Raw genomic sequence first — 14,106 nt, 5'->3', positions numbered from 1 at the left:
GTTCCAGCTCAGTCCAGCTCTCAGATGCCATGTGGTGTCCAAAGCTGCTCCATAATACACAATCACACGTTCCCATTCATGGTCCTTCCTTCCATCTGCCAGCTCATTTGCTACTGTAAGAGCATATGGACACTTCCCATCTCCTCATCTCCATGTATAAAAAACCACAGAACTAATAAACCTCTAACATACAGCACATACCCCCCTTAAAATGCCACAGAGACGTAGTTCTCCAATGTAAACATTCATTCTTATATTATTTTTGTGCCTTAGTTTTTGTTTTTTAGTTGTTGTTTTTTTTTAAAAAATGTGTTTTCCTTTCATCTCTGCTTCATTTATCACTCAGCAGCTTTGTACAGTGCAGTTAATCCTTAGTGCTGGATCTGTTTTTAGCAGTGTCATTAGACCCTTCCCTGCGTTGTCTTTGTCATTAATGGTGAGGGTTAACACCAACATATCTGTTATTTATTCAATGTCATACTTTTATTTATATGTAATGCAGAGTGAATTCATGTATCTGTTATCATATTTCTAGCAAACATACAATGCCCTTGTTATTCTAAAGCCTAAATAAAACATTTTTATTGGCATGCACATCAATAGTTTGTTAATGTAATAGTCGCTGGACCTGATTATAATTGTCATGGTTAATTGCTTTGCAAAAGTAAACATAACTCAATACCCTGGAAAAAAAGAGACGTTTTTGTTTACAAGGAATTGTGCAAACAAATAACACAAGAAAGCGTCATAGCAACAACATTTATTTTACAATATTCTGTATGTTTCTATCTATCTTTCAATATATTATTATTTTTATTTTAATTTAAATTTTTTAAATATATTCTCACATTTTATATATACAGTGTCCCACAAAAGTGAGTACACCCCTCACATTTTTGTAAATATTTTATTATATCTTTTCATGTGACAACACTGAAGAAATAACACTTTGCTACAATGTAAAGTAGTGAGTGTACAGTCTGTATAACTGTGTAAATTTGTTGTCCCCTCAAAATAACTCAACACACAGCCATTAATGTCTAAACCATTGGCAACAAAAGTGTGTCTGGAATTTTTTTTTTATTTTTTTTTTATTTATATTTTTATTGAGGTTATATAGATAATACAACATATATGAAATACCATGAAATACAGATGATATATTATATAACAATCATATATATATATACTGAATAAAGCAAAAGTAATACATTGAATCTATGTGGAGAGTAATCTCGAACCTCATTTTTATGTTATTTACTGTAATGAGTTCCTCAAATGATAAGGAAGGTTACTTTTGAACCCGATAAAGCTTATGGACATTAAGAGAGGAAGTTGGCATTGAAAATGGTCACTTTTGGACCTAGTATTTAAATAGAAAAGAAGGTGGGGAAAATCAGCAGACCAAAGCTGCTTTAGGAATAGGAAGAAAGAAGAGAGAAGAAAAGATGAGAGAGGAAAAGAGAAGGAGTGGGGGGGGGGGGGGGAGGTTGGGCCCCTGTTAGAAGTGTGTGTTATCTAAAGTTCAAGGAATGTAAAGAACAATAGTGAATTAATAAAACACAGTTAAGTAGGGGGGATATGGTGGATAATCTGTTATGATGGGTCTGGGGCTAGGGGCATCCACATTACCTTTGTGGGGGCTATTTAAGCATATTTAGTAAATATAAAAAAAAAAAAAAAAATATGAACTAGCAGCTTGCTAAGCTAGGTAAAAGACTACGCCGGGAAAATAACAGAGTTGTAAGCTATAGTCTGTATCCGGGGACTAATTGAGATGGAGTAAGAAAGAGAGTCTTAAATTTGGCATACATACTTAAGAGGCATAGATATATAAAAACCCAATATCTGTGACATCTCCAAGCCTGTGTGGAAAGAACTGGGTTCAGTTCTCTCAGGACTGACTCCTTAATGAAAACTAAGTATGTAAAATTAGGCATAATTCTAACAAAACTCCTTAAGGAAAGAGGGGAGACTGTACAATGAGAGGAGACCAAATCAAGTAGATAGTGGACAACTCAAAATCATTTTAGATGAGTGGTAGATGGGGCCTAAATACCTATAAAATATATACAAACTTGTACCATCTCCCTACTAAATATCTTTCCAAGAAAGGGCTGATATCAGACTAGTAGAAAGAAATATAAGGAAAGATGTAGTACTCAGTATCATGGTAAGCTTATAAAGATAACAATATAAGTAGTTCAATGTATGGCAACTTAGCCCAATAATAATCTAGCATTTGTAAGGAGTATCTATTCCTATGTAATGAAGTGTAATAGTACCTACATGGTAGGAGACAGCGTGCTTAGTGAACTATGAAACATCAGGAGGCTTTCTCCTCATGGTATATTGAGTGCATCTTATTATAGTGTAAGCAAATTTTGTATGTCTTTTGACACAATCACTCACTCAGCTAGGTATATGCAGTAGCTATATAGTACAGATAAGTAGGGACTTCAAGAATATATAGAAGGCAGATTTAAAAGTACTCTCGCCTCAGGTAAATAGGCAGTAGGATGTCAGTAGCCAAATCAGGACATAAAAGTATTAATATCAAGGTATATGGTCAGTTTTTCCTTGTCTAAATTTAAACAGTATAGTAAATTGCTTTTAACTTAACATTTGTCACACAAGCCCATTCATTCTACCAAATGTGGGCAACATGTTAGATGGAGTTAGCAAGAGCCATATAAGCAATACAGAACATATAGTCCTTCATTCCCCAAACTAGGCAAAATAGCCTGAGAACAGAATCAGGTAAAATGTTATAATGAGAAAGGTTGAATTCACCGAAGGTGGGGGTTTTCAAACAAATTTACTGTGAGTCTATGGGATAATCTGGGTGGTATGAAGGGGAAAACAAAGTCAAAGGGAAACTGTACGAACCAATTCAAACATCAATATTAACTGTGTGGAAGTCAATATAATAACCGCACTGCTTCAACCCACACCTCTCCGTAGGCCTTTACTGTCGGAGAGCTGTAATGCAGATTGTAGTCTTAGCTCCTGATTTTCTGAAGGGAACGCAAGTATGTACACCAGTTCCTGTTCAAGCCAGAGTAGGTAAGGATGTGCCGTTAATAACTTGAGTCCATGTATAGGGCACGTAATGGCAAAGCTTTGGTCAGACTTACAACCTATCAATGTATTGATTATGCCTTCCCACATTCTCGTTGGCCGTCTAGCGTTAGTTGGATGGAAATTGGACACCATGAGGTGAAGTCTTGTGAATGGTGTCAGGTCTGCATCACATGAGTCCTGTGTAAGCTTGGTTGTTTTGAACGGTATCTGGGGGTTTCTATCAATCTCAAGCAGGCTCATAGCACTGTTAGGTTCCACAGCTGATCTGATGATAACCGAGGCCATTCCAGCGTCAGTGATCCCACTCTCGATGGGAGGGTATGAGCCGCATATAAATGATACGGTGTTGCCCGATATATCTGCCTCATTTCCAGGCGAGATCATAGCTATGGGGCACTTCTCCTCTCTGAAACCTGCAACTGGGATTGGCAAATTAGTATGTGGAGATGTCTCAATGCGGGTCTGAGATGCCTCCAGCAATGCGATGGGCACTTTTACAGTGCACCGGGAGGTCTCAGTGTTCTCAGTATACTCCGGAGAAGCTGCCATCTTAGGTGTCGGGTCGATCTCTTCCTCCCTCAGATCTTTGACCGTAGATAGAAGGTCATAGAAACAATAATCCATCTTCTCCTCAAAGTTTTCAAGCAATGCCTGTAAGTGCACATTTGCCAGTTCTGCCTAGTGGTTGTAACAGGCGATGAGCTCCCCGGACAGTGCTGTCACAAATGTTAAAGGATCCGTTGAATAAGGCTATTATAGAGTTACTTTCTCCCTCTCTCGAGCGTAGAGCCCAAACTGAATTAAAAAAATGTAAAATATATGTTCTATGAGGCTTAATATTTGATAATTTTACAGGAGTTCATGGCTTATGCGTCTTGCTTCATCTGATGCTGGCTCCGCCCCCCCGTGTGTCTGGAATTTTAACATGGCACCTCATGGCAAATAACTCTCTGACGATCTTGAAAAAAAAAAGAATTGTTGCTCTACATAAAGATGGGCTAGGCTATAAGAAGATTGCCAAGACCCTGAAACTGAGCTGCAGCACGGTGGGCAAGACCATACAGCGGTTTCACAGGACAGGATCCACTCAGAACAGACCTCGCCATGGTTGACCAAAGAAGTTGAGTGCACATGATCAGCGTCATATCCAGAGGTTGTCTTTGGGAAATAGACATATAAGTGCTGCCTGCATTACTGCAGAGGATGAAGGGGTGGGGGGTCAGCCTGTCAGTGCTCAGATCATATGCCGCACACTGCATCAAATTGGTCTGCATGACTGTAGTCCCAGAAGGAAGCTTCTTCTAAAGATGATGCTCAAGAAAGCCTGCAAAGAGTTTGCTGAAGACAAGCAGACTAAGGACATGGATTACTGAACCCATGTCCTGTGGTCCGATGAGACCAAGATAAACTTATTTGGTTCAGATGGTGTCAAGCGTGTGTGGCGGCAACCAGGTAGGAATACAAAGATACGTGTGTCTTGCCTACAGTCAAGCATGGTGGTGGGACTGTCATGGTCTGGGCCTATATGAGTGCTGTCGGCACTGGGGAACTACTGTTCATTGAGGGAACCATGAATGCCAACATGTACTGTGAAATACTGAAGCAGAGCATGATCCCCTCCCTTAGGAGACTGGGCCACAGGACAGTATTCCAACATGATAACAACCCCAAACACACGTCCAAGACAACCACTGCCTTGCTAAAGAAGCTGAGGGTAAAGGTGATGGACTGGCCAAGCATGTCTCCAGACCTAAAATCTATTGAGCATCTGTGGGGCATCCTCAAACAGAAGGTTGGGGAGTGCAAGGTCTCTAACATCCACCAGCTCTGTGATGTCATCATAGAGGAGTGGAAGAGGACTCCAGTGGCAACCTGTGAAGCTCTGGTGAACTCCATGCCCAAGGCAGTGCTGGAAAATAATGGTGGCCACACAAAATATTGACACTTTGGGCCCAATTTGGACATTTCCACTAAGGGGTGTACTCACTTTTTTTGCCAATGGTTTAGACATTAATGGCTGTGTGTTGAGTTATTTTGAGGGGACAGCAAATTTACACTGTTATACAGGCTGTACACTCACTACTTTACATTTTATATCTGCCTCATTTCCAGGCGAGATCATAGCTATGGGGCACTTCTCCTCTCTGAAACCTGCAACTGGGATCGGCAAATTAGTATGTGAAGATGTCTCCATGCAGGTCTGAGATGCCTCCAGCAATGCGATGGCCGCTTTTACAGTGCACCGGGAAGTCTCAGTGTTCTCAGTACACTCTGGAGAAGCCGCCATTTTAGATGTCGGGTCGATCTCTTCCTCCCTCAGATCTTTGACCGTATATAGAAGGTCATAGAAACAATAATCCATCTTCTCCTCAAAGTTTTCGAGCAATGCCTGTAAGTGCACATTTGCCAGTTCTGCCTAGTGGTTGTAACAGGCGATGAGCTCCCCGGACAGTGCTGTCACAAATGTTAAAGGATCCGTTGAATAAGGCTATTATAGAGTTACTTTCTCCCTCTCTCGAGCGTAGAGCCCAAACTGAATTAAAAAAATGTAAAATATATGTTCTATGAGGCTTAATATTTGATAATTTTACAGGAGTTCATGGCTTATGCGTCTTGCTTCATCTGATGCTGGCTCCGCCCCCCCGTGTGTCTGGAATTTTAACATGGCACCTCATGGCAAATAACTCTCTGACGATCTTGAAAAAAAAAAGAATTGTTGCTCTACATAAAGATGGGCTAGGCTATAAGAAGATTGCCAAGACCCTGAAACTGAGCTGCAGCACAGTGGGCAAGACCATACAGCGGTTTCACAGGACAGGATCCACTCAGAACAGACCTCGCCATGGTTGACCAAAGAAGTTGAGTGCACATGATCAGCGTCATATCCAGAGGTTGTCTTTGGGAAATAGACATATAAGTGCTGCCTGCATTACTGCAGAGGATGAAGGGGTGGGGGGTCAGCCTGTCAGTGCTCAGATCATATGCCGCACACTGCATCAAATTGGTCTGCATGACTGTAGTCCCAGAAGGAAGCTTCTTCTAAAGATGATGCTCAAGAAAGCCTGCAAAGAGTTTGCTGAAGACAAGCAGACTAAGGACATGGATTACTGAACCCATGTCCTGTGGTCCGATGAGACCAAGATAAACTTATTTGGTTCAGATGGTGTCAAGCGTGTGTGGCGGCAACCAGGTAGGAATACAAAGATACGTGTGTCTTGCCTACAGTCAAGCATGGTGGTGGGACTGTCATGGTCTGGGCCTATATGAGTGCTGTCGGCACTGGGGAACTACTGTTCATTGAGGGAACCATGAATGCCAACATGTACTGTGAAATACTGAAGCAGAGCATGATCCCCTCCCTTAGGAGACTGGGCCACAGGACAGTATTCCAACATGATAACAACCCCAAACACACGTCCAAGACAACCACTGCCTTGCTAAAGAAGCTGAGGGTAAAGGTGATGGACTGGCCAAGCATGTCTCCAGACCTAAAATCTATTGAGCATCTGTGGGGCATCCTCAAACAGAAGGTTGGGGAGTGCAAGGTCTCTAACATCCACCAGCTCTGTGATGTCATCATAGAGGAGTGGAAGAGGACTCCAGTGGCAACCTGTGAAGCTCTGGTGAACTCCATGCCCAAGGCAGTGCTGGAAAATAATGGTGGCCACACAAAATATTGACACTTTGGGCCCAATTTGGACATTTCCACTAAGGGGTGTACTCACTTTTTTTGCCAATGGTTTAGACATTAATGGCTGTGTGTTGAGTTATTTTGAGGGGACAGCAAATTTACACTGTTATACAGGCTGTACACTCACTACTTTACATTTTATATCTGCCTCATTTCCAGGCGAGATCATAGCTATGGGGCACTTCTCCTCTCTGAAACCTGCAACTGGGATCGGCAAATTAGTATGTGAAGATGTCTCCATGCAGGTCTGAGATGCCTCCAGCAATGCGATGGCCGCTTTTACAGTGCACCGGGAAGTCTCAGTGTTCTCAGTACACTCTGGAGAAGCCGCCATTTTAGATGTCGGGTCGATCTCTTCCTCCCTCAGATCTTTGACCGTATATAGAAGGTCATAGAAACAATAATCCATCTTCTCCTCAAAGTTTTCGAGCAATGCCTGTAAGTGCACATTTGCCAGTTCTGCCTAGTGGTTGTAACAGGCGATGAGCTCCCCGGACAGTGCTGTCACAAATGTTAAAGGATCCGTTGAATAAGGCTATTATAGAGTTACTTTCTCCCTCTCTCGAGCGTAGAGCCCAAACTGAATTAAAAAAATGTAAAATATATGTTCTATGAGGCTTAATATTTGATAATTTTACAGGAGTTCATGGCTTATGCGTCTTGCTTCATCTGATGCTGGCTCCGCCCCCCCGTGTGTCTGGAATTTTAACATGGCACCTCATGGCAAATAACTCTCTGACGATCTTGAAAAAAAAAAGAATTGTTGCTCTACATAAAGATGGGCTAGGCTATAAGAAGATTGCCAAGACCCTGAAACTGAGCTGCAGCACGGTGGGCAAGACCATACAGCGGTTTCACAGGACAGGATCCACTCAGAACAGACCTCGCCATGGTTGACCAAAGAAGTTGAGTGCACATGATCAGCGTCATATCCAGAGGTTGTCTTTGGGAAATAGACATATAAGTGCTGCCTGCATTACTGCAGAGGATGAAGGGGTGGGGGGTCAGCCTGTCAGTGCTCAGATCATATGCCGCACACTGCATCAAATTGGTCTGCATGACTGTAGTCCCAGAAGGAAGCTTCTTCTAAAGATGATGCTCAAGAAAGCCTGCAAAGAGTTTGCTGAAGACAAGCAGACTAAGGACATGGATTACTGAACCCATGTCCTGTGGTCCGATGAGACCAAGATAAACTTATTTGGTTCAGATGGTGTCAAGCGTGTGTGGCGGCAACCAGGTAGGAATACAAAGATACGTGTGTCTTGTCTACAGTCAAGCATGGTGGTGGGACTGTCATGGTCTGGGCCTATATGAGTGCTGTCGGCACTGGGGAACTACTGTTCATTGAGGGAACCATGAATGCCAACATGTACTGTGAAATACTGAAGCAGAGCATGATCCCCTCCCTTAGGAGACTGGGCCACAGGACAGTATTCCAACATGATAACAACCCCAAACACACGTCCAAGACAACCACTGCCTTGCTAAAGAAGCTGAGGGTAAAGGTGATGGACTGGCCAAGCATGTCTCCAGACCTAAAATCTATTGAGCATCTGTGGGGCATCCTCAAGCAGAAGGTTGGGGAGTGCAAGGTCTCTAACATCCACCAGCTCTGTGATGTCATCATAGAGGAGTGGAAGAGGACTCCAGTGGCAACCTGTGAAGCTCTGGTGAACTCCATGCCCAAGGCAGTGCTGGAAAATAATGGTGGCCACACAAAATATTGACACTTTGGGCCCAATTTGGACATTTCCACTAAGGGGTGTACTCACTTTTTTTGCCAATGGTTTAGACATTAATGGCTGTGTGTTGAGTTATTTTGAGGGGACAGCAAATTTACACTGTTATACAGGCTGTACACTCACTACTTTACATTTTATATCTGCCTCATTTCCAGGCGAGATCATAGCTATGGGGCACTTCTCCTCTCTGAAACCTGCAACTGGGATCGGCAAATTAGTATGTGAAGATGTCTCCATGCAGGTCTGAGATGCCTCCAGCAATGCGATGGCCGCTTTTACAGTGCACCGGGAAGTCTCAGTGTTCTCAGTACACTCTGGAGAAGCCGCCATTTTAGATGTCGGGTCGATCTCTTCCTCCCTCAGATCTTTGACCGTATATAGAAGGTCATAGAAACAATAATCCATCTTCTCCTCAAAGTTTTCGAGCAATGCCTGTAAGTGCACATTTGCCAGTTCTGCCTAGTGGTTGTAACAGGCGATGAGCTCCCCGGACAGTGCTGTCACAAATGTTAAAGGATCCGTTGAATAAGGCTATTATAGAGTTACTTTCTCCCTCTCTCGAGCGTAGAGCCCAAACTGAATTAAAAAAATGTAAAATATATGTTCTATGAGGCTTAATATTTGATAATTTTACAGGAGTTCATGGCTTATGCGTCTTGCTTCATCTGATGCTGGCTCCGCCCCCCCGTGTGTCTGGAATTTTAACATGGCACCTCATGGCAAATAACTCTCTGACGATCTTGAAAAAAAAAAGAATTGTTGCTCTACATAAAGATGGGCTAGGCTATAAGAAGATTGCCAAGACCCTGAAACTGAGCTGCAGCACGGTGGGCAAGACCATACAGCGGTTTCACAGGACAGGATCCACTCAGAACAGACCTCGCCATGGTTGACCAAAGAAGTTGAGTGCACATGATCAGCGTCATATCCAGAGGTTGTCTTTGGGAAATAGACATATAAGTGCTGCCTGCATTACTGCAGAGGATGAAGGGGTGGGGGGTCAGCCTGTCAGTGCTCTGATCATATGCCGCACACTGCATCAAATTGGTCTGCATGACTGTAGTCCCAGAAGGAAGCTTCTTCTAAAGATGATGCTCAAGAAAGCCTGCAAAGAGTTTGCTGAAGACAAGCAGACTAAGGACATGGATTACTGAACCCATGTCCTGTGGTCCGATGAGACCAAGATAAACTTATTTGGTTCAGATGGTGTCAAGCGTGTGTGGCGGCAACCAGGTAGGAATACAAAGATACGTGTGTCTTGCCTACAGTCAAGCATGGTGGTGGGAGTGTCATGGTCTGGGCCTATATGAGTGCTGTCGGCACTGGGGAACTACTGTTCATTGAGGGAACCATGAATGCCAACATGTACTGTGAAATACTGAAGCAGAGCATGATCCCCTCCCTTAGGAGACTGGGCCACAGGACAGTATTCCAACATGATAACAACCCCAAACACACGTCCAAGACAACCACTGCCTTGCTAAAGAAGCTGAGGGTAAAGGTGATGGACTGGCCAAGCATGTCTCCAGACCTAAAATCTATTGAGCATCTGTGGGGCATCCTCAAACAGAAGGTTGGGGAGTGCAAGGTCTCTAACATCCACCAGCTCTGTGATGTCATCATAGAGGAGTGGAAGAGGACTCCAGTGGCAACCTGTGAAGCTCTGGTGAACTCCATGCCCAAGGCAGTGCTGGAAAATAATGGTGGCCACACAAAATATTGACACTTTGGGCCCAATTTGGACATTTCCACTAAGGGGTGTACTCACTTTTTTTGCCAATGGTTTAGACATTAATGGCTGTGTGTTGAGTTATTTTGAGGGGACAGCAAATTTACACTGTTATACAGGCTGTACACTCACTACTTTACATTTTATATCTGCCTCATTTCCAGGCGAGATCATAGCTATGGGGCACTTCTCCTCTCTGAAACCTGCAACTGGGATCGGCAAATTAGTATGTGAAGATGTCTCCATGCAGGTCTGAGATGCCTCCAGCAATGCGATGGCCGCTTTTACAGTGCACCGGGAAGTCTCAGTGTTCTCAGTACACTCCGGAGAAGCCGCCATTTTAGATGTCGGGTCGATCTCTTCCTCCCTCAGATCTTTGACCGTATATAGAAGGTCATAGAAACAATAATCCATCTTCTCCTCAAAGTTTTCGAGCAATGCCTGTAAGTGCACATTTGCCAGTTCTGCCTAGTGGTTGTAACAGGCAATGAGCTCCCCGGACAGTGCTGTCACAAATATTAAAGGATCCGTTGAATAAGGCTATTATAGAGTTACTTTCTCCCTCTCTCGAGCGTAGAGCCCAAAACTGAATTAAAAAAATGTAAAATATATGTTCTATGAGGCTTAATATTTGATAATTTTACAGGAGTTCATGGCTTATGCGTCTTGCTTCATCTGATGCTGGCTCCACCCCCCCGTGTGCCTGGAATTTTAACATGGCACCTCATGGCAAAGAACTCTCTGACGATCTGAAAAAAAAAAAAGAATTGTTGCTCTACATAAAGATGGGCTAGGCTATAAGAAGATTGCCAAGACCCTGAAACTGAGCTGCAGCATGGTGGGCAAGAACATACAGCGGTTTCACAGGACAGGATCCACTCAGAACAGACCTCGCCATGGTGGACCAAAGAAGTTGAGTGCACATGCTCAGCGTCATATCCAGAGGTTGTCTTTGGGAAATAGACATATAAGTGCTGCCAGCATTGCTGCAGAGGATGAAGGGGTGGGGGGTCAGCCTGTCAGTGCTCAGATCATATGCCGCATACTGCATCAAATTGGTCTGCATGACTGTAGTCCCAGAAGGAAGCCTCTTCTAAAGATGATGCACAAGAAAGCCTGCAAAGAGTTTGCTGAAGACAAGCAGACTAAGGACATGGATTACTGGAACCATGTCCTGTGGTCCGATGAGACCAAGATAAACTTATTTGGTTCAGATGGTGTCAATGCATGTGTGGCGGTAACCAGGTAGGAATACAAAGATACGTGTGTCTTGCCTACAGTCAAGCATGGTGGTGGGAGTGTCATGGTCTGGGCCTATATGAGTGCTGTCGGCACTGGGGAACTACAGTTCATTGAGGGAACCATGAATGCCAACATGTACTGTGAAATACTGAAGCAGAGCATGATCCCCTCCCTTAAGAGACTGGGCCACAGGACAGTATTCCAACATGATAACAACCCCAAACACACGTCCAAGACGACCACTGCCTTGCTAAAGAAGCTGAGGGTAAAGGTGATGGACTGGCCAAGCATGTCTCCAGACCTAAAATCTATTGAGCATCTGTGGGGCATCCTCAAACAGAAGGTTGGGGAGTGCAAGGTCTCTAACATCCACCAGCTCTGTCATGTCATCATAGAGGAGTGGAAGAGGACTCCAGTGGCAACCTGTGAAGCTCTGGTGAACTCCATGCCCAAGGCAGTGCTGGAAAATAATGGTGGCCACACCAAATATTGACACTTTGGGCCCAATTTGGACATTTCCACTAAGGGGTGTACTCACTTTTTTGCCAATGGTTTAGACATTAATGGCTGTGTGTTGAGTTATTTTGAGGGGACAGCAAATTTACACTGTTATACAGGCTGTACACTCACTACTTTATATTTTAGAAAAGTGTCATTTCTTCTGTGTTGTCACCTGAATAGATATAATAAAATATTTACAAAAGTGTGAGAGGGTGTACTCACTTTTGTGGGATACTGTATATATATATATATATATATATATATATATATATATATATATATATATATATATATATATATATATTATTTTTTTCTTCTAGTCAGGGGTTAAAAGCTACCTGCCTAGAGGAAATAAGTTACTAGTCAACTCAATGTTGAAGATAGGAAAAAGTCAAATTTCTAACTTGTCCGCTGCAATTTCTAAATCACTCTGGACTAGTGGACAACTGGAGATTTTAATCCCTGGATAGATAGATAAACAGATATAAGGATAGAGAGATAGATAGTTTAGATATAGATAGATAGATCGATAGATAGATCGATAGACAGATATATAGATATATAGATAGATAGATAGATAGATAGATAGATAGATAGATGAGATAAGATAAATGGATAGATACATAGATAGACTAGTGGACCACTGGAGATTTTAATCACTGGATAGATAGATAGATAGATAGATAGATAGATAGATGGATAGATTAGATAGATAGATTAGATAGATAGATTAGATAGGTAGCTAGACAGACAGAAAGATAGATGATAATAGATAGATAGATAGATAGATAGATAGATAGATAGATAGATAGATATAGATAGAGGAATAAAGACCAGTCACAGTTACTCGTGGTGAATGAAAAAGTAAGAAAAAAACTGTCTATAATTGAACATGTGATTGCTTCAGTTTGGAAGTGAAGTATTTTCTGCATTAGTATTGTATTAGAAAAAAAGTCTATTAAAAGTTATTTTACTTTAAGTTATAGTACAAGGGAGCAAGTGGAACACGTATACATTTCCTTAGTTAACTAAAACCCTCTGCCTGCTCAGATAGCCAGAGGTCACTTTACAAAACAGGGGTGTAAACTGAGTCATTCAGATGTAAAGCTCGTTAAAGGTGGCACAGCAATTAAAGGGACAGTACACTGTAAAATTGTTTTTCCATAAATGTATTTTAAATGACTTGTTATACCAACTGCAGAGTATAAAATATTTGAGAAATTGCATTTTCGGGTTTATTTGTGTATCTGAAGTAGCTGGTTTTGTGCTTTGAAACCACAGCCTATTAAAATGGGTTGAGCTTCAGGTAATATCAGATCTCATTATGTTATCACTTTCATGTACACAGACTTGCTTCCTTATCTTATATATGTCTGGAACACCAAAGCTCAATACATAGAGAGAACAATGGAAAATTATCATTTTATTACTTAACTATCATGCCCCCCACTGACAGTGTAATCTCTTCTGCTGGCTGTGTTTATTTAGGCTTGTCAATAGCGTATACGCCAGTATCAAAACTTTCAGTATAGGTTTGGAAACCACAAGCTAAATCAGCTATTTCAAATGCTGAAATATGTGTAAAGGAGCTACTTGCAACCAATTTAATACACTCTAACAGGTAAAAAGGATCATTGGGAATAATTTAAAGGGGAGAAAGTTTTTGGGTGAACTGTCCCTTTAATTGCTGGTGCAAAGAGCATATGAACTTACTGCTATTACTAGAACAGTGATTGCTTTTACTAGATGCTAATACAAGTGTGCTGCAAAAATTCTTCTGTTCATTAGAGACATTCACTTGTGCATTTCAGTTTAGAATAATGTCCCTTTAAGCTAAAATATTATTCATTATAGATCAAATGGTATCCTTAAAAATATTTATTTTTTGGGGAGGCAAAAAAATAAAATGTTGTAGACAAATATAATAAATAATTGGCTTTGTTACATCAACCGTATAACATTTAGACTGAGGGTGATGTTACCACTTCTTTAAAAATGCAGTCTGTAGTCTTTAGTTACAGGAGCTAATGATATACTGTATGTATGTATGTATGTAACTATTTGGGAAAAGCACAGAGCCAGTGTTAACATCAGGTATCATCAGATGAGTGGACAAA

Source organism: Bombina bombina, chromosome 2, assembly GCF_027579735.1.
Source record: "Bombina bombina isolate aBomBom1 chromosome 2, aBomBom1.pri, whole genome shotgun sequence".
Classification (NCBI taxonomy): domain Eukaryota; kingdom Metazoa; phylum Chordata; class Amphibia; order Anura; family Bombinatoridae; genus Bombina; species Bombina bombina.
The sequence above is the reverse complement of the archived record's forward strand: the minus strand, read 5'-3'. Positions refer to the sequence as shown.